This window comes from Tursiops truncatus, chromosome 8, assembly GCF_011762595.2.
Source record: "Tursiops truncatus isolate mTurTru1 chromosome 8, mTurTru1.mat.Y, whole genome shotgun sequence".
NCBI lineage: Eukaryota > Metazoa > Chordata > Mammalia > Artiodactyla > Delphinidae > Tursiops > Tursiops truncatus.
This window is the reverse complement of record NC_047041.1, coordinates 30280908-30300945: the sequence shown is the minus strand read 5'-3', so window position 1 is coordinate 30300945 and position 20038 is coordinate 30280908. Positions and strand designations below refer to the sequence as shown.

The 20038-nt window shown below is 39.9% G+C and overlaps 1 protein-coding gene across 2 annotated transcripts in view; it reads right to left on the bottom strand.

The window, feature by feature from the left end:
• Window positions 1–9748, bottom strand: part of MMP8 (matrix metallopeptidase 8) — a 44691-nt gene extending 34943 nt beyond the window's left edge. For both annotated transcript variants that reach the window (XM_033862097.2, XM_033862096.2), the window contains exon 1: window positions 9089–9748. The gene's annotated coding sequence lies outside the window, so the exon portion shown is untranslated. The remainder of the gene's footprint in view (window positions 1–9088) is intronic.
• Between the last annotated feature and the right edge of the window lie 10290 nt (window positions 9749–20038).

Sequence of the window (20038 nt, the reverse complement as noted above, 5' to 3'; positions counted from 1 at the left end):
CTGGAAGACACCAGGTAAGGTTTTCTCCAGATGTTCACTTCTTGAGAAGTGGCTGGGGGCACTTCTCTGGTGGCGCAGTGATTAAGAATCCGTCTGCCAATGCAGGGGACACGGGTTCGAGCCCTGATCTGGGAAGGTCCCACATGCCACGGAGCAACTAAGCCCATGTGCCACAACTACTGAGCCTGCGCTCTAGAGCCCGTGAGCCACAACTACTGAAGGCTGCATGCCTAGAGCCTGTACTCCGCAACCAGAAAGTCCACCGGAATGAGAAGCCCACGCACCGCAATGTAGAGTAACCCCAGCTGGCTGCAACTAAAGAAAGCCCGCGCACAACAACGAAGACCCAATGCAGCCACAAATAAATAAATAAATTTATTTTAAAATAATAAGAAGGGGATGGAGTGTTTTGTTCCAAAGTGAGGTGCACCTGAGTCAGACATTTCTCTCTAGTGTGACTGGCTCACTTCTCCAGCTGCACAGGGAGTGTGGGTGGTCACAAGTGGTCCTGCAGGAGTGGGAGGACAATGCACACCTCTACATCTGACTGGAAGACACCTCCGAGCTCTTGGCTAGTCTGGGTCCTGGCAAAGGATTCTGCATTTGTTCATTTAGTTACCCCCAGAATATTAATTTATCTTACATCATGAAGGCAGAGTATCTCTGCACAAATACACATTACCACGTCACAAAAAGGCAGTTTGAAACTTCATATATATAAATCCTTATTTTCATGATACACACTTTAAACCGATCTTTTTCAAGATTCTTTACTTATTTAAACTATTTTAAATTATTCATGTTACTTTCGGTCAAATGTCTCATATTTTGTGTCTATAAAAGCCAAACTCCTGAATATTTTTCAAGAGCTGAATGTTTAGCATAAGGAACACAAAGCCAGTGTTGATTATTGGAATACGATTGGATATGGCAGAATCCAAGCATTTTGTCCATCAATTCACTGTAGCTCATCTATCCATGTGGACAGTGGGTGGGGGAGTCACTCTATACCTCCATTAAAGTGGTGATGTATATTTATGGACTCTCTCAGAATACCAAAAAACAAGTATTTGTGTTCTATTTCTTGTAAATGTGGCATCATATCTATATCTATATAGAGAAATCTGTATATAGATCTATAGATATATATGTGTGTATTGATCCAGGCCAAATTTCCATATATATATGTTCCACTTGTAAATGTGGCCTGAGTTGATACAGATATAGGTATATATAGACATTCATATAGATATGGAAACTTGGCCTGGGTTGGTAGATAGATACAGAAATAGAGGTATTGATACATACATATAGATATACTGACCCACTGACCCAGGCCAAGCATCCATCTAGATATATGTTCTACTTCTTGTAAATGTGTCCTGAGTTGGTATCACTCTCTCACACTCTCTTTTCCTCTCTCTCTCTCACTATATATATAGGCCGTTTACCTACATTATATCCTGTCTCACAGAAGTCCTACATGGAAGTGGATGAGAAATTGAGGTCAGGTTGATTTCAGGAGGCTAGAGGTGGTGTTCAAGGCTAGTAAGAGGCAAAGGCTGCTCAGAATAAGCTCTTTTTTTTTTATGATCTTTCAGCTGGGAGTTTTGTGTTCTTTTCACAATCATAGATACTGGAATAAGAGCACAGCAGAGACTTCCACGTGGGCTGATGGAAGTGTTTCCAAAACTACAGAAACCAAATGCAAGCATCATAGCAAGCCAGCCTCAGGCAATAATAAAGGATTCTACAAAGAAGACTGATGCACGGAAAGAGCCATCCTTGTCAGTCTCTGTAGCAGACACCATTGATGTTCAAATCCCTGGACCCACCACCAAAGTTACAGGCAGCTTCAGCAATGGTCCCCATAAATCCCTCTCAGCCTTGAGCTTTCCCCCGCCCCAGGAGCAGGCTGGACCAGTGCAGCACCAGCCAAGGTGCTGACTAGTTGACACTTTCAGGAACATTCTCAAACAGAGAGGGAAAATGTTGGTGAAAACACCTCAGGTCCCTTGCCCTTTGGTGGGACAGTTCTGAAGTATGCCCTGTGAGGACTTCAAAGGTTCTGAAGTGGGACTGGGCCCCTGCTGGCCACAGTGGTAACCCACTCATGGGCACATCCCTGTTGTCTCTGCTCCCTTATCTGTCTCAATTCCTTACGCTTTGACTATGCCTCAGGGATCACCTCCAGACCAACGACGTGCTCCCAAATCTTTGTGCCAGTACCTGCTTCAATCTTCCCCCAAATGGCTAAGGACCTTGTGCAAATCTGTGACCATGTCCAGGTTTCAGTTCCCTCAAGGGTAAATGTCAAGGTCACAGGGAATGTTCTGAGGGGTCCCTTTCATTGCCGTATTCCAACTGTACCTGAACTCTTCCTGCCAAATGGAACTTTTCCTTCACACAATTGTTTAGAGAGGATTTTCATGACAAACTAAGGCCTTGCTATTAAAACAGAAGATGAAGGAAGAAAGGAAAGAAGAAAGGAAGGGAGATAGGGAGGAAGGGTGAAAAAAAGGAAGGAGGGAAGATTAACATCTTCCAGTATTAATCCATGCATATCTATATTTACCAATACAAACGAAAATGTATTATAGCAATATCTGTCATTATCCTGCATTTCTTTCTTGTGTAGGTACTGACACACAATAGTAAAAATCATCAAACATTTTATAGGATCAGGGAGACTTGCTGACTCCATTCAAATTCCTAGTAATTTTAATCTTTTGGAGGACCAAAATTATGAGAAAGCATAATTTGCTTCTCAATCCTTCAAGGTATCAGTTTGGTGGGAAGAGGAGGCCAGATCCACAGGTGTGAGGGGGAAGCTCAGCCTTTTTGAGTCCACACGCTTCAGAAGGAGTCCCAGGATTTCTGTTCCTCTGGAGGAAAGCATGATATGTGACTGCCCATATCTGCCTGAGGGGGTTTCCTCATGAACTCAGGGGGATTCTCCTTGCAATGGCATCTTCCCTTCTCTGGGGACAGAGGCCTTTAGGATCACAGGCTTTGGGATAGTCATCTTTTCCAGGTTGGAAGGGGAGATACATAAATGGTGTCCTTCCTGTCTGGGCTCCAGGTTACATTGCCCTCAGCATATTGTAGAGAACTGATTTAAGTAGTGTTATTCAGAACAACCTATTTTCTTTTTTACATCGTTATTGGAGTATAATTGCTTTACAATGGTGTGTTAGTTTCTGCTTTATAACAAAGTGATTCAGTTATACATATATATATGTTCCCATATCTCCTCCCTTTTGCATCTCCCTCCCTCCCACTCTCCCTATCCCACCCCTCTAGGTGGTCACAAAGCACTGAGCTGATTTCCCTGTGCTATGCGGCTGCTTCCCACTAGCTAGCTATTTTACGTTTGGTAGTGTATATATGTCTATGCCACTCTCTCGCTTTGTCACAGCTTACCCTTCCCCCTCGCTATATCCTCAAGTCCATTCTCTAGTAGGTCTGTGTCTTTATTCCTGTCTTACCCCTAGGTTCTTCATGACATTTTTTTCCCTTAAACTCCATATATATGTGTTAGCATACGGTATTTGTCTTTCTCTTTCTGACTTACTTCACTCTGTATGACAGACTCTAGGTCCATCCACCTCATTACAAATAGATCAATTTCATTTCTTTTTATGGCTAATATTCCATTGTATATATGTGCCACATCTTCTTTATCCATTCATCTGATGATGGACACTTAGGTTGTTTCCATCTCTTGGCTATTGTAAATAGAGCTGCAGTGAACATTTTGGTACATGACTCTTTCTGAATTATGGTTTTCTCAGGGTATATGCCCAGTAGTGGGATTGCATGGTCATATGGTAGTTCTGTTTGTAGATTTTTAAGGAACCTCCATACTGTTCTCCATAGTGGCTGTACCAATTCACATTCCCACCAGCAGTGCAAGAGTGTTCCCTTTCCTCCAAACCATCTCCAGCATTTATTTTTTCTAGATTTTTTGATGATGGCCATTCTGACTGGTGTGAGATGATATCTCATTGTAGTTTTGGTTTGCATTTCTCTAATGATTAATGATGTTGAGCAGTCTTTCATGTGTTTGTTGGCAGTCTGTATATCTTCTATGGAGAAATGTCTATTTAGGTCTTCTGCCCATTTTTGGATTGGGTTGTTTGGTTTTTTGTTATTGAGCTGCATGAGCTGCTTAAAATTTTGGAGATTAATCCTTTGTCACTTGCTTCATTTGCAAATATTTGCTCCCATTCTGAGGGTTGTCTTTTGGTCTTATTTATGGTTTCCTTTGTGTGCAAAAGCTTTGAAGTTTCATTAGGTCGAAGTTGTTTATTTTTGTTTTTATTTCCATTTCTCTAGGAGGTGGGTCAAAAAGGATCTTGCTGTGATTTATGTCATGGAGTGTTCTGCCTATGTTTTCCTCTAAGAGTTTGCTAGTTTCTGACCTTACATTTAGGTCTTTAATCCATTTTGAGCTTATTTTTGTGTATGGTGTTGGGGAGTGATCTAATCTCATACTTTTACATGTACCTGTCCAGTTTTCCCAGCACCACTTATTGAAGAGGCTGTCCTTTCTCCACTGTATATTCCTGCCTCCTTTATCAAAGATAAGGTAACCATATGTGGGAGGGTTTATCTCTGTGCTTTCTATTCTGTTCCATTGATCTATCTTTCTGTTTTTGTGCCAGTACCATACTGTCTTGATTACTGTAGCTCTGTAGTATAGTCTGAAGTCAGGGAGCCTGATTTGTCCAGCTCCATTTTTCATTCTCAAGATTGCTTTGGCTATTCGGGGTCTTTTGTGTTTCCATACATATTGTGAAATTTTTTGTTCTAGTTCTGTGAAAAATGCCAGTGGTAGTTTGATAGGGATTGCATTGAATCTGTAGATTGCTTTGGGTAGTAGAGTCATTTTCACAATGTTGATTCTTCCAATCAACGAACATGGTATATCTCTCCATCTATTTGTGTCATCTTTAATTTCTTTCATCAGTGTCTTATAATTTTCTGCAAACAGGTCTGTTGTCTCCTTAAGGTAGGTTTATTCCTAGATATTTTATTCTTTTTGTTGCAATGGTAAATGGGAGTGTTTTCTTGATTTCACTTTCAGATTTTTCATTATTAGAGTATAGGAATGCCAGAGATTTCTGTGCATTAATTTTGTATCCTGCTACTTTACGAGATTCATTGATTAGGTCTAGCAGTTTTCTGGTAGCATCTTTAGGATTCTCTGTGTATAGTATCATGTCATCTGCAAACAGTGACAGTTTCACTTCTTCTTTTCCGATTTGGATTCTTTTATTTCCTTTCTTCTCTGATTGCTGTGGCTAAAACTTCCAAACTATGTTGAATAAGAGTGATGAGAGTGGGCAATCTTGTCTTGTTCCTGATCTTAGTGGAAATGCTTTCAGTTTTTCACCATTGAGGATGATGTTGGCTGTGGGTTTGTCATATATGGCCTTTATTAGGTTGAGGAAAGTTCCCTCTATGCCTACTTTCTGGAGGGTTTTTATCATAAATGGGTGTTGAATTTTGTCAAAAGCTTTCTCTGCATCTATTGAGATGATCATATGGTTTTTCTCCTTCAATTCGTTAATATGGTGTATCACATTGATTGATTTGCGTACATTGAAGAATCCTTGCATTCCTGGAATAAACCCCACTTGATCATGGTATATGATCCTTTTAATGTGTTGTTGGATTCTGTTTGCTAGTATTTTGTTGAGGATTTTTGCATCTATGTTCATCAGTGATATTGGCCTGTAGTTTTCTTTCTTTGTGACATCCTTGTCTGGTTTTGGTATCAAGGTGATGATGGCCTCATAGAATGAGTTTGGGAGTGTTCCTCCCTCTGCTATATTTTGGAAGAGTTTGAGAAGGATAGGTGTTAGCTCTTCTCTAAATGTTTGATAGAATTCGCCTGTGAAGCCATCTGGTCCTGGGGTTTTGTTTGTTGGAAGATTTTTAATCACAGTTTCAATTTCAGCGCTTCTGATTGGTCTGTTCATATTTTCTATTTCTTTCTGATTCAGTCTTGGCAGATTGTGCATTTCTAAGAATTTGTGCATTTTTCCAGGTTGTCCATTTTATTGGCATAGAGTTGCTTGTAGTAATCTCTCATGATCTTTTGTATTTCTGCAGTGTCAGTTGTTACTTCTCCTTTTTCATTTCTAATTATATTGATTTCAGTCTTCTCCCTTTTTTTCTTTTACGAGTCTGGCTAATGGTTTATCAATTTTTTGTATCTTCTCAAAGAATCAGCTTTTGGTTTTACTGATCTTTGCTAACGTTTCCTTCATTCTTTTTCATTTATTTCTGATCTGATTTTTATGATTTCTTTCCTTCTGCTAACTTTGGGGTTTATTTTTTCTTCTTTCTCTAATTGCTTTAGGTGCAAGGTTAGGTTGTTTATTCGAGATGTTTCCTGTCTTAAGGTAGGATTGTATCGTTTTAAACTTCCCTCTTAGAACTGCTTTTGCTGCATCCCATAGGTTTTGGGTCGTCGTGTCTCCATTGTCATTTGTTTCTAGGTATTTTTTTATTTCCTCTTTGATTTCTTCAGTGATCACTTCATTATTAAGTAGTGTATTGTTTAGCCTCCATGTGTTTGTATTTTTTACAGATTTTTTCCTGTAATTGATATCTAGTCTCATAGCATTGTGGTCGGAAAAGATACTTGATACAATTTCAAGTTTTTTAAATTTACTGAGGCTTGATTTGTGACCCAAGATATGATATATCCTGGAGAGTGTTCCATGAGCACTTGAGAAAAATTTGTATTCTGTTGTTTTTGGATGGGATGTCTAATAAATATCAATTAAGTCTATCTTGTTTAGTGTATCCTTTAAGGCTTTGTTTCCTTATTTATTTTCATTTTGGATGTTCTGTGCAATGGTGAAAGTACGATATTAAAGTCCCTTACTATGAATGTGTTACTGTCGATTTCCCCTTTTATGGCTGTTAGTATTTGCCTTATGTATTGAGGTGCTCCTATGTTGGGTACATAAATATTTACAATTGTTATATCTTCTTCTTGGATCGATCCCTTGATCATTATGTAGTGTCCTTCTTTGTTTCTTCTAATAGTCTTTATTTTAAAGTCTATTTTGTCTGATATGAGAATTGCTACTCCAGCTTCTTTTTGGTTTCCATTTGCATGGAGTATCTTTTTCCATCCCCTTACTTTCAGTCTCTATGTGTCTCTAGGTCTGAAGTGGGTCTCTTGTAGACAGCATATGTATGGGTCTTGTTTTTGTATCCATTCAGCCAATCTGTGTCTTTTGGTGGGAGCATTTAATCCATTTCCATTTAAGTAATTATCGATATGTATGTTCCTATTCCCATTTTCTTAATTGTTTTGGGTTCGTTATTGTAGACCTTTTCCTTCTCTTGTGTTTTTTGCCTAGAGAAGTTCCTTTAGGATTTGTTGTAAAGCTGGTTTGGTGGTGCTGAACTCTCTCACCTTTCGCTTGTCTGTAAATATTTTAATTTCTCCATCAAATCTGAATGAGATCCTTTCTGGGTAGAGTAATCTTGGTTGCAGGTTTTTCTCCTTCATCACTTTAAATATGTCCTGCCAGTCCCTTCTAGCTTGCAGAGTTTGTGCTGAAAGATCAGCTGTAAACTTATGGGGATTCCTTTGTGTGTTATTTGTTGTTTTTCCCTTGCTGCTTTTAATATGTTTTCTTTGTATTTAATTTTTGACTGTTTGATTAATATGTGTCTTGGCGTATTTCTCCTTGGATTTATCCTGTATGAGACTCTCTGTGCTTCCTGGACTTGATTAACTATTTCCTTTCCCATATTAGGGAAGTTTTCAACTATAATTTGTTCAAATATTTTCTCAGTCCCTTTCTTTTTCTCTTCTTATTCTGGAACCCCTATATTTCGAATGTTGGTGCATTTAATGTTGTCCCAGAGGTCTCTGAGAATCTCCTCAGTTCTTTTCATTCTTCTCTCTTTATTCTGCTCTGCAGTAGTTATTTCCACTATTTTATCTTCCAGGTCACTTATCCATTCTTCTGCCTCAGTTATTCTGCTATTGATCCCATCTAGAGTATTTTTAATTTCATTTATTGTGTTGTTCATGGTTGTTTGTTTCATCTTTACTTCTTTTAAGTCCTTGTTAAATGTTTCTTGCATTTTGTCTGTTCTATTTCCAAGATTTTGGATCATCTTTACTATCATTATTCTGAATTCTTTTTCTGGTAGACTGCCTATTTCCTCTTCATTTTTTAGGTCTGGTGCATTTTTATCTTGCTCTTTCATCTGCTGTGTGTTTTCCTGTCTTCTCATTTTGCTTATCTTTCTGTGTTTGGGGTCTTCTTTTTGCAGGCTGCAGGTTTGTGGTTCCCGTTGTTTTTGGTGTCTGCCTCCAGTGGGTAAGGTTGGTTCAGTGGGTTGTGTAGGCTTCCTGGTGGAGGGGACTAGTGCCTGTGTTCTGGTGGATGAGGCTGGATCTTGTCTTTCTGGTGGGCAGGTCCACGCCTGGTGGTATGTTTTGGGGTGTCTGTGGACTTATTATGATTTTAGGCAGCCTCTCTGCTAATGGGTGGGATTGTGTTCTTGTCTTGCTAGTTGTTTGGCATAGGGTGTCCAGCACTGTAGCTTGCTGGTCGTTGAGTGAAGCTGGGTGCTGGTGTTGAGATGGAGATCTCTGGGAGACTTTCACCATTTGATATTATGTGGAGCTGGGAGGTCTCTTGTGGTCCAGTGTCCTGAAGTTGGCTCTCCCACCTCAGAGGCACTGCACTGACTCCTGGCTGCAGCACCTAGAGCCTTTTATCCACACAGCTCAGAATAAAATGGAGAAAAAGTAGAAGTAAAGAAAGAAAGAAAGAAAGAAAGAAAGAAAGAAAGAAAGAAAGAAAGAAAAGAAAGATGATAAAATAAAATAAAGTAAGATAAAATAAAGTTATTAAATAAAAAATAATGATTAAGAAAAAAATTTTTTTAAAAGAAAAAACAAACAAACACACACAAAAAAAACGGACGGATAGAACCCTAGGACAAATGGTGGAAGCAAAGCTATACAGACAAAATCTCACACAGAAGCATACACATACACTCTCACAAAAAGAGGAAAAGGGGAAAAAATCATAAATCTTACTCTCAAAGTCCACCTCCTCAATTTGGGATGATTCGTTGTCTTCATGTATTCCACAGATGCAGGGTACATCAAGTTGATTGTGGAGCTTTAATCCACTGCTTCTGAGGCTGCTGGGAGGGATTTCCCTTTCTCTTTGTTCTCACAGCTCCGGGGGCTCAGCTTTGGATTTGGCCCCGCCTCTCCTTGTAGGTCGCCAGAGGGCGTTCGTTCTTGCTCAGACAGGACGGGGTTAAAGGAGCAGCTGCTTCGGGGACTCTGGCTCACTCAGGCTGGGGGAGGGAGGGGTACGGAGTGCTGGATGAACCTGTGGCAGCAGAGGCCGGAGTGACGTTGCACCAGCCTGAGGCGCGCCGTGCGTTCTCCCGGGGAAGTTGTCCCTGGATCCTGGGACCCTGGCAGTGGCGGGCTGCACAGGCTCCCCGGAAGCGGGTGTGGATAGTGACCTGTGCTCGCACACAGGCTTCTTGGTGGCGGCAGCAGCAGCCTTAGCGTCTCATGCCCGTCTCTGGGGTCCGCACTTTTAGCCGCGGCTCGCGCGCGTCTCTGGAGCTCCTTTAAGCAGCGCTCTTTATCCCCTCTCCTCGTGCACCAGGAAACAAAGAGGGAAGAAGAAATCTCTTGCCTCTTCAGCAGGTCCAGATTTTTCCCCGGACTCCTTCCCAGCTAGCCGTGGTGCACTAACCCCCTGCAGGCTGTTTTCACGCCGCCAACCAGAGCAACCTATTTTCTCTAACTCACTAACATGCTTATCATCCTAGAGAGGGAAGTAGTGAAAGGAATTGCACAAAATAATTGCAAAATCATTTGCAAAAATTAGTAACAGTAGAAAATCTGACAACCCTGCTGCACATGAACTGGGCCATTCCCTTGTACCTTGTATTCCTTCACACTGATGAGCTTGGTTCTTTTTTTTTTTTTTTTTTTTGTGGTACGCGGACCTCTCACTGTTGTGCCCTCTCCCGTTGTGGAACACAGGCTCCGGACGCGCAGGCTCAGCGGCCATGGCTCACGGGCCTAGCCGCTCCGCGGCATGTGGGATCTTCCCAGACCGAGGCACGAACCCATGTCCGCTGCATCGGCAGGCGGACTCTCAACCACTGTGCCACCAGGGAAGCCCTGTTACTACTTTTAACAACATTTTCCCCATAGGCTTGAACATATTTGATCCACAGGGATAGACTGCATTTAATTATCCATTCACATATGCATTCATCTATTCAACAGATATTTACTTAATATCTTCAGTATTCCAGTCATCTAAGGTGGAGACAGGAGAAATGGGTCAGTACATTTTCCATGGTACCTTGAATTTGTGCTATAAGAGATTTGTACAAAGTGCTACAATTGCACAGAAGACAGACATTAGTTCCCCTGGAAGACTCGGGCAAGGGGAGACAGTAGAGTTGGCCTGGCTCTGTGGTTCCTGACCTGCATTAACCTTCATTCCTCCTCTTGGAGGTTTGTCAGATCTACATATCCATATCCTTTTTTAATCTTTTTTTTTTAATTCAATTGCTTCAAAAATAACCTCATTCTAAGCAATAATATCCATGGAAACATGATTAGTACTTTGATTTCACATTCAATATTATCCCTGTACTACATACAATCATCTGTGCCTACAGTGGTTTGCTTTCCACCCTTTGGGAAAAACCTGAGGGTTTCTCCTCCCTTCTCAGCAATCCAGCCTCCTTTTCTGAGAGCATGAATTCGACAGGCAAAGTAGAGGGAGTGTTCATGCTGTATTCTTCCTCTTCCTCCTCTTTCCTTCCGAGCCCATTTAATTTCACAGAATTCCACGGGCTTTACAAATCTCTGCCCTCAAACTGGTGACCCCAACATTACCTTGTACACAGTAAGTACAAGGTAATGGACTCGTGTGGACTTCCAATGTATGATGGGTAAGAATTTAGTTTGCTCCCTGTCAATTTAGTGTTTAACCACAACTTCCTCATCTCAATGGAGTATTACATGAGTACAAGCAGAAAAGGGGAAGTGAATGAATTTCTCAGGAGAAATTAAATCTTTTTTTTTACAGAGTACTTCTGATGCCTGCAAAGGCAAGGGATGTCAGGAAAGGAGGTATTTTCTAGGACAGGTGGCACACATGCCATTTTTCCCAGCCAAGGTGAGGGAGTATGTGCACTGAGTGGAGGGGCTGTCACCTCAGTTCTTCTGGTGCTTCCAGCCAGGGATTTCCAGTCTCACTCAGTAGCCATGGTGATAGGAAAGGGGACCCCTGGTGAACTCAGGGAACCATGACTGTGGTTTAATAAAGACTCATACAACAATAAATCTAGGGGTTATTCAATATAGTGCTTGGTAACTAGTTTTTTTAATTGCTATACACTTTGCCCAAGCAAAATCCTTTGTATGTATCCTCCACATAGATGAAATTAAAGCAGTTTTACTCTGATTGAGGTGGAGTGGAGGTTGGTGTACTTAGTCCTCCACTTCTAACCTCTGGTCCCTCACTCCCCTGCTGCCACAATCTTTGGGATAATTGCTCATGCTAGAGAGCTCTAATGTGTAAGGGCATGTGCTGACTGCTGACTTTTCCCTTAAATAGTTAAATAATCTCCAGTCCATTCTTATTCTTGGTGTTCTTCACTGCTGACAGTGTGGAAGCCCTCATGCTACATTCCTTCCTATACCATACGTTCCATCTTAATATCAACTATAGAATGTTCTTTAATGCTCAGAAGTCCAACTTAATTTGGTTCTGTTTCAAATTTTCAACTCATTTTGAGGTTGAGTTTTTTTTCTAACTCTTTTAAGCAAATCTTGCCAATGGTCTTTGATCAGAAGCATTCATCATTTGATGTGTCATGTTGAGGAAGCTCCACCCCATACCATCTCATCATACTTTATTTACTCCTTAGTCAATCATTTTCACATGATAATTTACAGTTAGTGAATACCTACTGTGTGCTGGGTGCACTCTCTGAGACTTTGTATACTTTGTGCATTTAATCCTTACAAGACTCAGGTGGTAGAAAATGGGATTTGATCCCATTTAAAAAATAGTAGGAAGTTGATGCTCAAAAAGGTTAAGTAAGTAACCCAAGATCACAGCACAGGTGAGATGTGGAAAAGTCTGCTGAACCCTCATCAGTCTGACCCTAGAGTTCTGGTAGTCTTCATTCATTATGCTCCAGTGTCCCCAGGCCTGAACACATTCACACATTCTAGAAGTTCTCACTCCTAAGTGACAGAAAATATCACAAGGAATAAGAATTGGTACAATTATCTCCCACATTCCCATGAGACTAGGGAAGAAGACTTCCCATGGCACCAAAGGTCTGATGCCACATGTTCTTACCCTACAGTCCTCACCAGGTCTTTACTTCACATGGTATCCGTTTAGATTTTACCATGGAAATCTCCAGCTGGAAGGAGATTAATTAAGAAATGAAATCACACTTGATATGTTATGACATGGTCCAGTGGAGGCAGGAGGGAAAACTGAAACTACTACATGGAATAATTTGTAACCAGATTGACTTTCGTTCAACTTTTGTTTCCACAGTTCACCAGCTCTGTGACCTTGGGGAAGTTACTTACTGGTAAAGTACAGATCATAAAGGTTAGAATGTGGAAGGTGTTCTGTTAAGTGGTAGACCCCTTCTCCTTGCCTTTGCTTGTGTAATGTGTGGCATTCCAGGCTTCCTAAGACTGTAAAAACACATGGGCACAGTTTAGATTTATTCTCCTAGTCTCAGTGCTCTTATCATCCTTCTGCTTGCCTGGAAAATTCACCCCTTACCTTAATACTAGATGCAGTATCGTTTGGGTATCCCATGGGTACAATATTTGCTCTATCTTGCTTTTTCTGCCTGAATTCAAAGGCCCAAGTATTGTTGTATAGTTTTCATTAGTGGAGCACTTTGCAAATATTTCATTTAATTATCTAAGATTCCTCTTCACTTTTTTTTCTTAAAGGACAGAATTCTTATTTCCATTTTATGATTTTCCCCTAAAGGAACTCCTCTGCAGTGGTCATTAAGACATTCACAGATATTACTATCTCACTGGGAGGGGTTTCATGAAGATGAAGGAGCTGAGAGAACCATCTCCCTCCTCACCCAGCTGCTCCAAAAAGATGCTGTCTGAGGTCAGAATTTGTCTCTCACTGCTAGTCTGCTGCCACCACCACCATTGCTGGTAAAATTGATTGTCACTGTTGGCTAAAATTGGGCAGACTGGAACAATGCTGTTGCAGCCTGGTGCAAGGGAGCCATATTGCAATTCTTGAGAATCAAGGCAAATGTTCTGTCTACTGGCTGTGAAAGATGATAAAGGGCCCTCTTTGACCAACTCTAGTCAGACCCCACTAAGCCCTCTAGGCCTCAACCTTGGCGTCCATTCTTTTTGGGCCTGCCTTGTCCAGTTGTAACAAGAATCTTCTAAAAGTCAGGTTAGCAGAACACCCTACCCTCGATATCTCTAGGTATTTGATTGCCTTGGTCAGCCTTCAGCAAGAATCCTGTCAAGTCAATTTAACCAGAATCTCCCTCAACCTTAATGCTTCCTTTTAATAATTTTCTATCCACTGACGTCCACACTGCTCTTTGGCTATAAATCCCCCCTTGTCCATGCTGTATTCAGAATCAAGCCTAGTTCTATACCAATTCTCTCTCCCCCTATTGCAATAGCTCTTGAGCAAAATCTGATTTTACCATGTTGACTGCTGTCCAGATCTGTTTCTTTTTTTTAAGAAAGGAGAGATGCCATAAAATCACCCTTGGGCCCTCAAAGTGGGCTCTCACTCAAGCCTCACAGTCCCACAGGGAAGTGCGATGATTGAGCTACTTGCTTCTAGGATCCTGTAATCCCCAACGGTTGCTGTGGAAAGGTCCCTGCTGGTTTAAAGTGCATCACAGCCAAACTAGAGAGACCCAAAGGACTGCAACTCCTGTTGAGTCACCCTCACTTTCCCACCTTAATGTGAATCCTCTGGACCTCCTTCCTCCCTCTATTGTCTCCCACTGTCCAGGATTTCTCATTCAAATTCACCTGAGATCAGAAATGTTTGTGCTCCTCAGGTTCACATTTGCTCCTCAGGGTGGTCACGTGATGATAAGAAGCAAGTTGCTTGTCTGTACCTGGAATCAGAAGTCTTTTAGAAGATTTTATTATTGCTATTTCATTTGCTCTGGTAGTTTACTCCATCTATTAGTAATTTTCTATTTTTGCTACATTAATCAATATCTTTTCAATGAAAATTTTTTCTCGTTCTTCCCCTTCTTATCCTTGTCCTCTTTAATCCTAAAAGAAACTTTCCAGGATCATACTTCCCCTTCATGCTACTTCTCTGTCTCTCTTTTTTCCTTCATAACAACATTTTTTTTGCAAGGAGAGTTTATACTCCCTCCCTCCACTTCCCCATGTGGTACTTAGGAGATGATCCATAACTATTGACTGAGTGAAGGAACAGAGGAAGCGATGGATTTTTCAGGTTCAATTACTTGCAAAAATACCTTACTCTATGATTAGATTAGTTTATTTTATCTTCTTTAGGATGCATAATTGCTTAAAATATCATAGAGAGAATGAGTGTATGTTGAGTGAATGGTCTGAGTGAGACATTGTACATAAAGATTGATATCCTTTCCCAAGGTCATTTCATGTCAGCTTTGACTGCACACTTTGTTCATTTTCATGCCGACAATATTTTCTCTTTTGTGTAATTTATCAAACAATCAGTGCGATATGCAGATTTATGGCGTATCAGTACAGACAGAAACCACAGTCCTTGTACAAGCCAAATTGTCTCTTAAGTGTAGCTCTTCCTAAGAAGTTCAAACTAAAATGGCTTGTAGTATGGCTCAGCTGAGATTAGTCAGAACCAGTCTCTCCCAGCCCCCAACCCTGTGCACAAGGGTTTGAGATATATGAGGATGCTCAGGACAACTCTGAGATCTTTGTCATGCTGCAATGACCAGACTATGACTTGCTTGTTTGTGTCTTTGGTTGTATGTTTATCTCTTACCTTCAGATCTGTTTTCTGTGAATCACGTTTAGATGACGAATCAGATTATGTTCTATTTTGCTAAATTTGCTTCTGTTTTTTGACAAAGAGGAATATTACACAATACAAAAAACTATAAGATTTGTATGCATTCTATTTTTATTTTTTTAGGCTATTCATTTCTCAGTTCTAATTTATTATAATGCCAACTGGTTTGAGCTATTGTTTTCCTTCAATTACTCAACACTTGATCAAATGTGCACTAGATGAAAGCAAGAATATTTAATATCTTTAGGGCTTTACACCTTTTACAAACATGATCTTAAGTCTGTCTTTGCAACAATCCTATAAATCAATTAGGGCAGATACTATTAGTCACATTTTATAGATAAAGAACCCCTCACAGAAATTAAGGTACTTGCCTGAGATTGCACAGTCAGTAAGTAGTGGAGGAAGGAATGAAACTCGGGTCTTTGGAGCACAAAACAAGAAACCAAGCTCTCAGTGCATATCAAGAAACAATGCAGACATCTTGGCTTCTGAATGAATTGTTAAGGGAAGATAGATGATTATAGTAGCTTCACCTGTTTTCTCTTTGCTTGTCTGTGTTTATTTGTATATGCTAACCATTTTTTCTTATCTCTCCTTTCCATTTTTATTTTAAGTACAAGTTGTCGAAAGTCAACTTTACCATTTAGTCTTTAGGTAAGAGATATTCTGTGACAGGAATAATACGTACAGACAGCAATGGATACAAGTACTGTTGGGACTGTGTAGTTCCTCATTTGGGGGAAGAGGTTACATACTTCTTCGCTTGCAAGAAGGATAACTTCATCTTATTAGGTGGAAATAAAAATGTTGCTTCATTGTCATGTGAAAGTTCAACTATGTGTAGAAGAGTACATATGGAACCTGAGTAGCCAATGAAACGGACTGAGCCATTTATCAAGTCACTGCTTGTTAGATACATTTTTACCCATCAGTGCTTGTTATACAATAATGGAGATGATCCCAGTAAATAATTCTCTTTTGTTGGCTAGCATCGTATTCAGTTGTGCCAGTAGTGGGCTCAGCAGGGACATTGGAAGAGACCTCTTCAGTCTCTTTTCTTGTTTCTGGTGTGCTTCTCTCTCCAGGTTCTGCAGTGTGTGTGTCCTCCCCAGTGACCAGCTCCTGTGGTGTGTGCATTCTCCAAGTCTGACTCCTGCTGATATGACCCAGTGGCCAGTAGTTTTCCATGACATTCCTTCAGTTAGGTTTGCGGTAGAATGCCTCCCAAGGCTCCTCCTTGTAAACAGTATCCCATGGCACCCCCTTGGGCAGCTTTCTAGAAAGTCCCTGGAAAGTTCCAGAAAGTTAGTGGTACACCATCTCAGCAACTTCTCTACCATCCAGAAAGCTGCAGCCACGTCCTCTACAGTGAGATTTGGATTGAAGTCTTCAAGTGAGAGAAATTATTTGGAGCTCTACTCAGCTGTTGACATAGATTGTATCTGTTATTCATGTATTCTTTAGAGTTCTCCTTACTTCTCACTGGCCAATCTTTCATGACTCAGTCCTCTTTTATAGTTAATAATTCTTTAAACTTTCCCTGCTCAAATTACTATACAGTTTCTGTCTCCTCTTTGGACCCTGACCAATAAAACAAGTGTATGTTTTCCAGGAAATTTTCTCAAGAGTACAGTAATGGTAATGCCACGTTCAGCCTTTACAGTACTAATTTCCATAAATCCATTATCTCTATTCTCCTGAGCATGCCACATTCTGGGGGACTTTATCTTGGCTACCTAGCTTCTTATTAACAGTAACAGATCTTGGCAAAATGGACATGAGTTTTCCACCTGGCATTCTTTGGAGATTTAACTAAAGAAAACTTAAAGGAGTTACGTGTTTATATAGTTTGTTAAATTTTGGAAAATACCACTTGTTGTCTAATAGTTCCTGTGATCTGTCTGACATTCTTCTGTGGGATCCAGGAGAGATGATAAAATTGAATAATCTCCAAACTTTTTCAAACACTGAAACTTGACTAAATATAAATATGGTTTGGGGTTAGAGATAGAAGTTAAGGGACATGGAGAGGAAATTCTAGTTCTACAAGCCACATTGTGTAAATTTTTAGAGATTCATGCAATCTCAGGAAGTGGGTTAAATATGGTCTTTGTGTTTCCCATGGAGTGATATTTTATCTCCAGGTTCAACTGAAAGGGGAAGTAACTTCTAATGTTTACCAATTTCTCATTACTATTTTTATGATATTACCATTATTTTCTATAGGTATTGTTTATATGCAAGGAATTCAAGATGGTGCCTGTCACAAATACATGCTAATATTTTAAAATAATTTTTTAATTTATCTGCATCTATTTTTATTTAATTTGTAATTATTATGATTTTTAATTTACCAAGTAATCACATTGTAAGCTAAAGGACAGAGAATTCCCATAGTCCTAAAACCCACAATTATATCTTAAAATATCAGGTGTTAACGGTGGGTAAAATTGGACCTCTAGAAAGGCCAGTGCTCTCCACCTCAGGAAAAGCATGGTACCTGAGGAAGAACAGATCCCAGACTACGCTCTCCTCAAAGGGAGAACAGTCTGTTCTGGAGCTGAAGATGTATAGAAAGAGTGAATAGGGCATAATCATTTTCAGAGAAAATACCTCCCAGGCCATGGCTAAGATCCCACAAGTGGCTCTCTCCATGAAACTGCACAAGCACATTAGTGGCTTATTATTCTCCCTGGCTTTGTAAGCCCCATCTGAGATCATAGTTACTTTCAGCTTCTGCATATATGTATATTAATGGCTACTTATTTGTGTATCTGCATATTTATTTCTATATTTCCACACACACATATATGAATATATAGGTGGGCACTCTGTGTGTGTGTATGTATACATATATACAGACATATATTTATGCACACATATTTTTATTTTCTGGGGATATATGAATTTAAAAGCATAGTAACAGGATAATATATTGAGATACTAGTTTGTATTACTTTGCCTTCTAATTTTTCTGAAATTTGTCAAGAAGAAAGCTAGATGCTTTGTCATCTCTAGACTTAGATTGGTTTCCAGGATGGAAAGTAAAACTCCTTCAAGGCAACATGTCTCTGCCCTTTGGAAATCTCAATACCACCTGAATATCTAATCCTCCATGTCCTGCAGTGGGAGGGTTGAGGTAAAGCTTTGGAAAAGCATCAGAGGAGAAGGAGCAGCCCTTCAGTCTGGAGAATCCTGCTCCACTTTCCAGCTCAGTGGCAACTATATGTGGGAAGCCAAGATCCAGAGGACATCTGTGGCATGATGAGAGAAGCCTGTTTCTCACTAGGCACCTAGAGGAAAGGTGCCAGTTGATCTTTTTGACAGGTGAGGAAAAATCAACACTTAGATTATCCTCCCCAGTTGGGATGGGAGCAACACAGCTGAACTGACTTCAAAGTCAATGTTCTTTCTGGTTTTTGTGCTTTGTTCCCTCAAATAATGACTTTGGGTCTGCGGAGAGCTGTGCATGTGTGAGGTTGGAGGTGGTTCTTTTACACCTTCCAAGCAGCAGCCTTGAAAAAGCACAGGATTAGAGTCAAAGGGTCTAGGTTTAAGTTCCAGTTCCTCCATTTATAAACTTCACAAATGTGGAGAATTTCCTTAACCTATCTGATGCTCAATTGTAAAAAGGAAATTATAATGCTTCACCCACCGAATTTTTTAAAGCGTAACTGTACTGATGAATCCTTTGCGAGTTGTGCTAATAAAAACTATAATTATTATAATTTCCATAATAGATTTTCTCTGTGATCAGTTATATAAAGGGGAAATGTTGTACATAAAGTGTCTTTCTGGCATAAAAAGAGAGAATATAAACTAAAGTACTAAAAACATAGGACACATATCATAGAAACCCTGAGTGATTGATACTGTAAGTAGCTTCATTGCAAATGCTGAATAATTTCATAATCATAGGCTCATAATTGTTGGATGGAAGGCAACATTTTGAAGTAAGATTTTGGGGAGAGGAAGATAAAATTTTGAATCCTAAGTCCCTTCTCAACTAGGTATGAAGAACTTGGCCGGTTAATCTCTCTATGGAAATTGGTCTCCTTGACTGGAGAATAGGAAGAATGATAAAAATATCCTCCAAAAAAAAGGTTTTTGGGAGAGTTAAATGGAATAATGTGTGTGATGTATCTGTAGTTCATGGTTTGTCACACTGAAACACATTTCTCAATGAGTGTTCATTTTTCTTAGAGTTTCAAGAGATCTTTTTAAAAATCATCTAATTAAACTCCACGTGAAAGATGGGAAAATTGAGAAATCCTAGGTTGTTTTATTTCTTAGAAACAAAACAACTGGAAAATGATTCAAGGAATAGAGTGAGGTCATTCAAAGTGGATTTCAACTTCCTAAAGAAATGTAACTCTTGAGGAAACTGCAATAAGAGAAAAATATTTTCTGTTGAATTCACATTATAAACTATACATTGAATCATGTCCTTTATCAATCTAGGAGCCTTGCCCAGGAAACAGCCATGTGGTCAGGTGTTCCTGCACAATCATCATCACCACAAGTTAAATGTGATTCTAAGAATAGTTGTTAAAATGACATGTCTCCAAGAGAGATAAACTGTGCCCTAAAGTCAAGTATCTTGCATAACCAAATTTTGGTTTAGCTAATGACAATGTAATACCACCCCATTAATCTTGTTGGGAAAGCTTTACTGATATAATCACTTAGGATTCAAATTCTGGATATCAACAGATCTATCACTGCCATGTTCATGCTCCAGGGAAGACTCTTCCCCAAGAGCTGTGTTTACAACTGACCTTGCGGGGATCAAGTTTGTACAAATCTTTAAATATCTCTGTGGCAGATAAAAAAATATGGCCTCAAATTTTTGGCATTCTATTCCCCCCAGCTTTTGAAAGGTCTATGTCTCCTTTCCTCTTGAATCTGGGTGAATTCTATGACCGCTT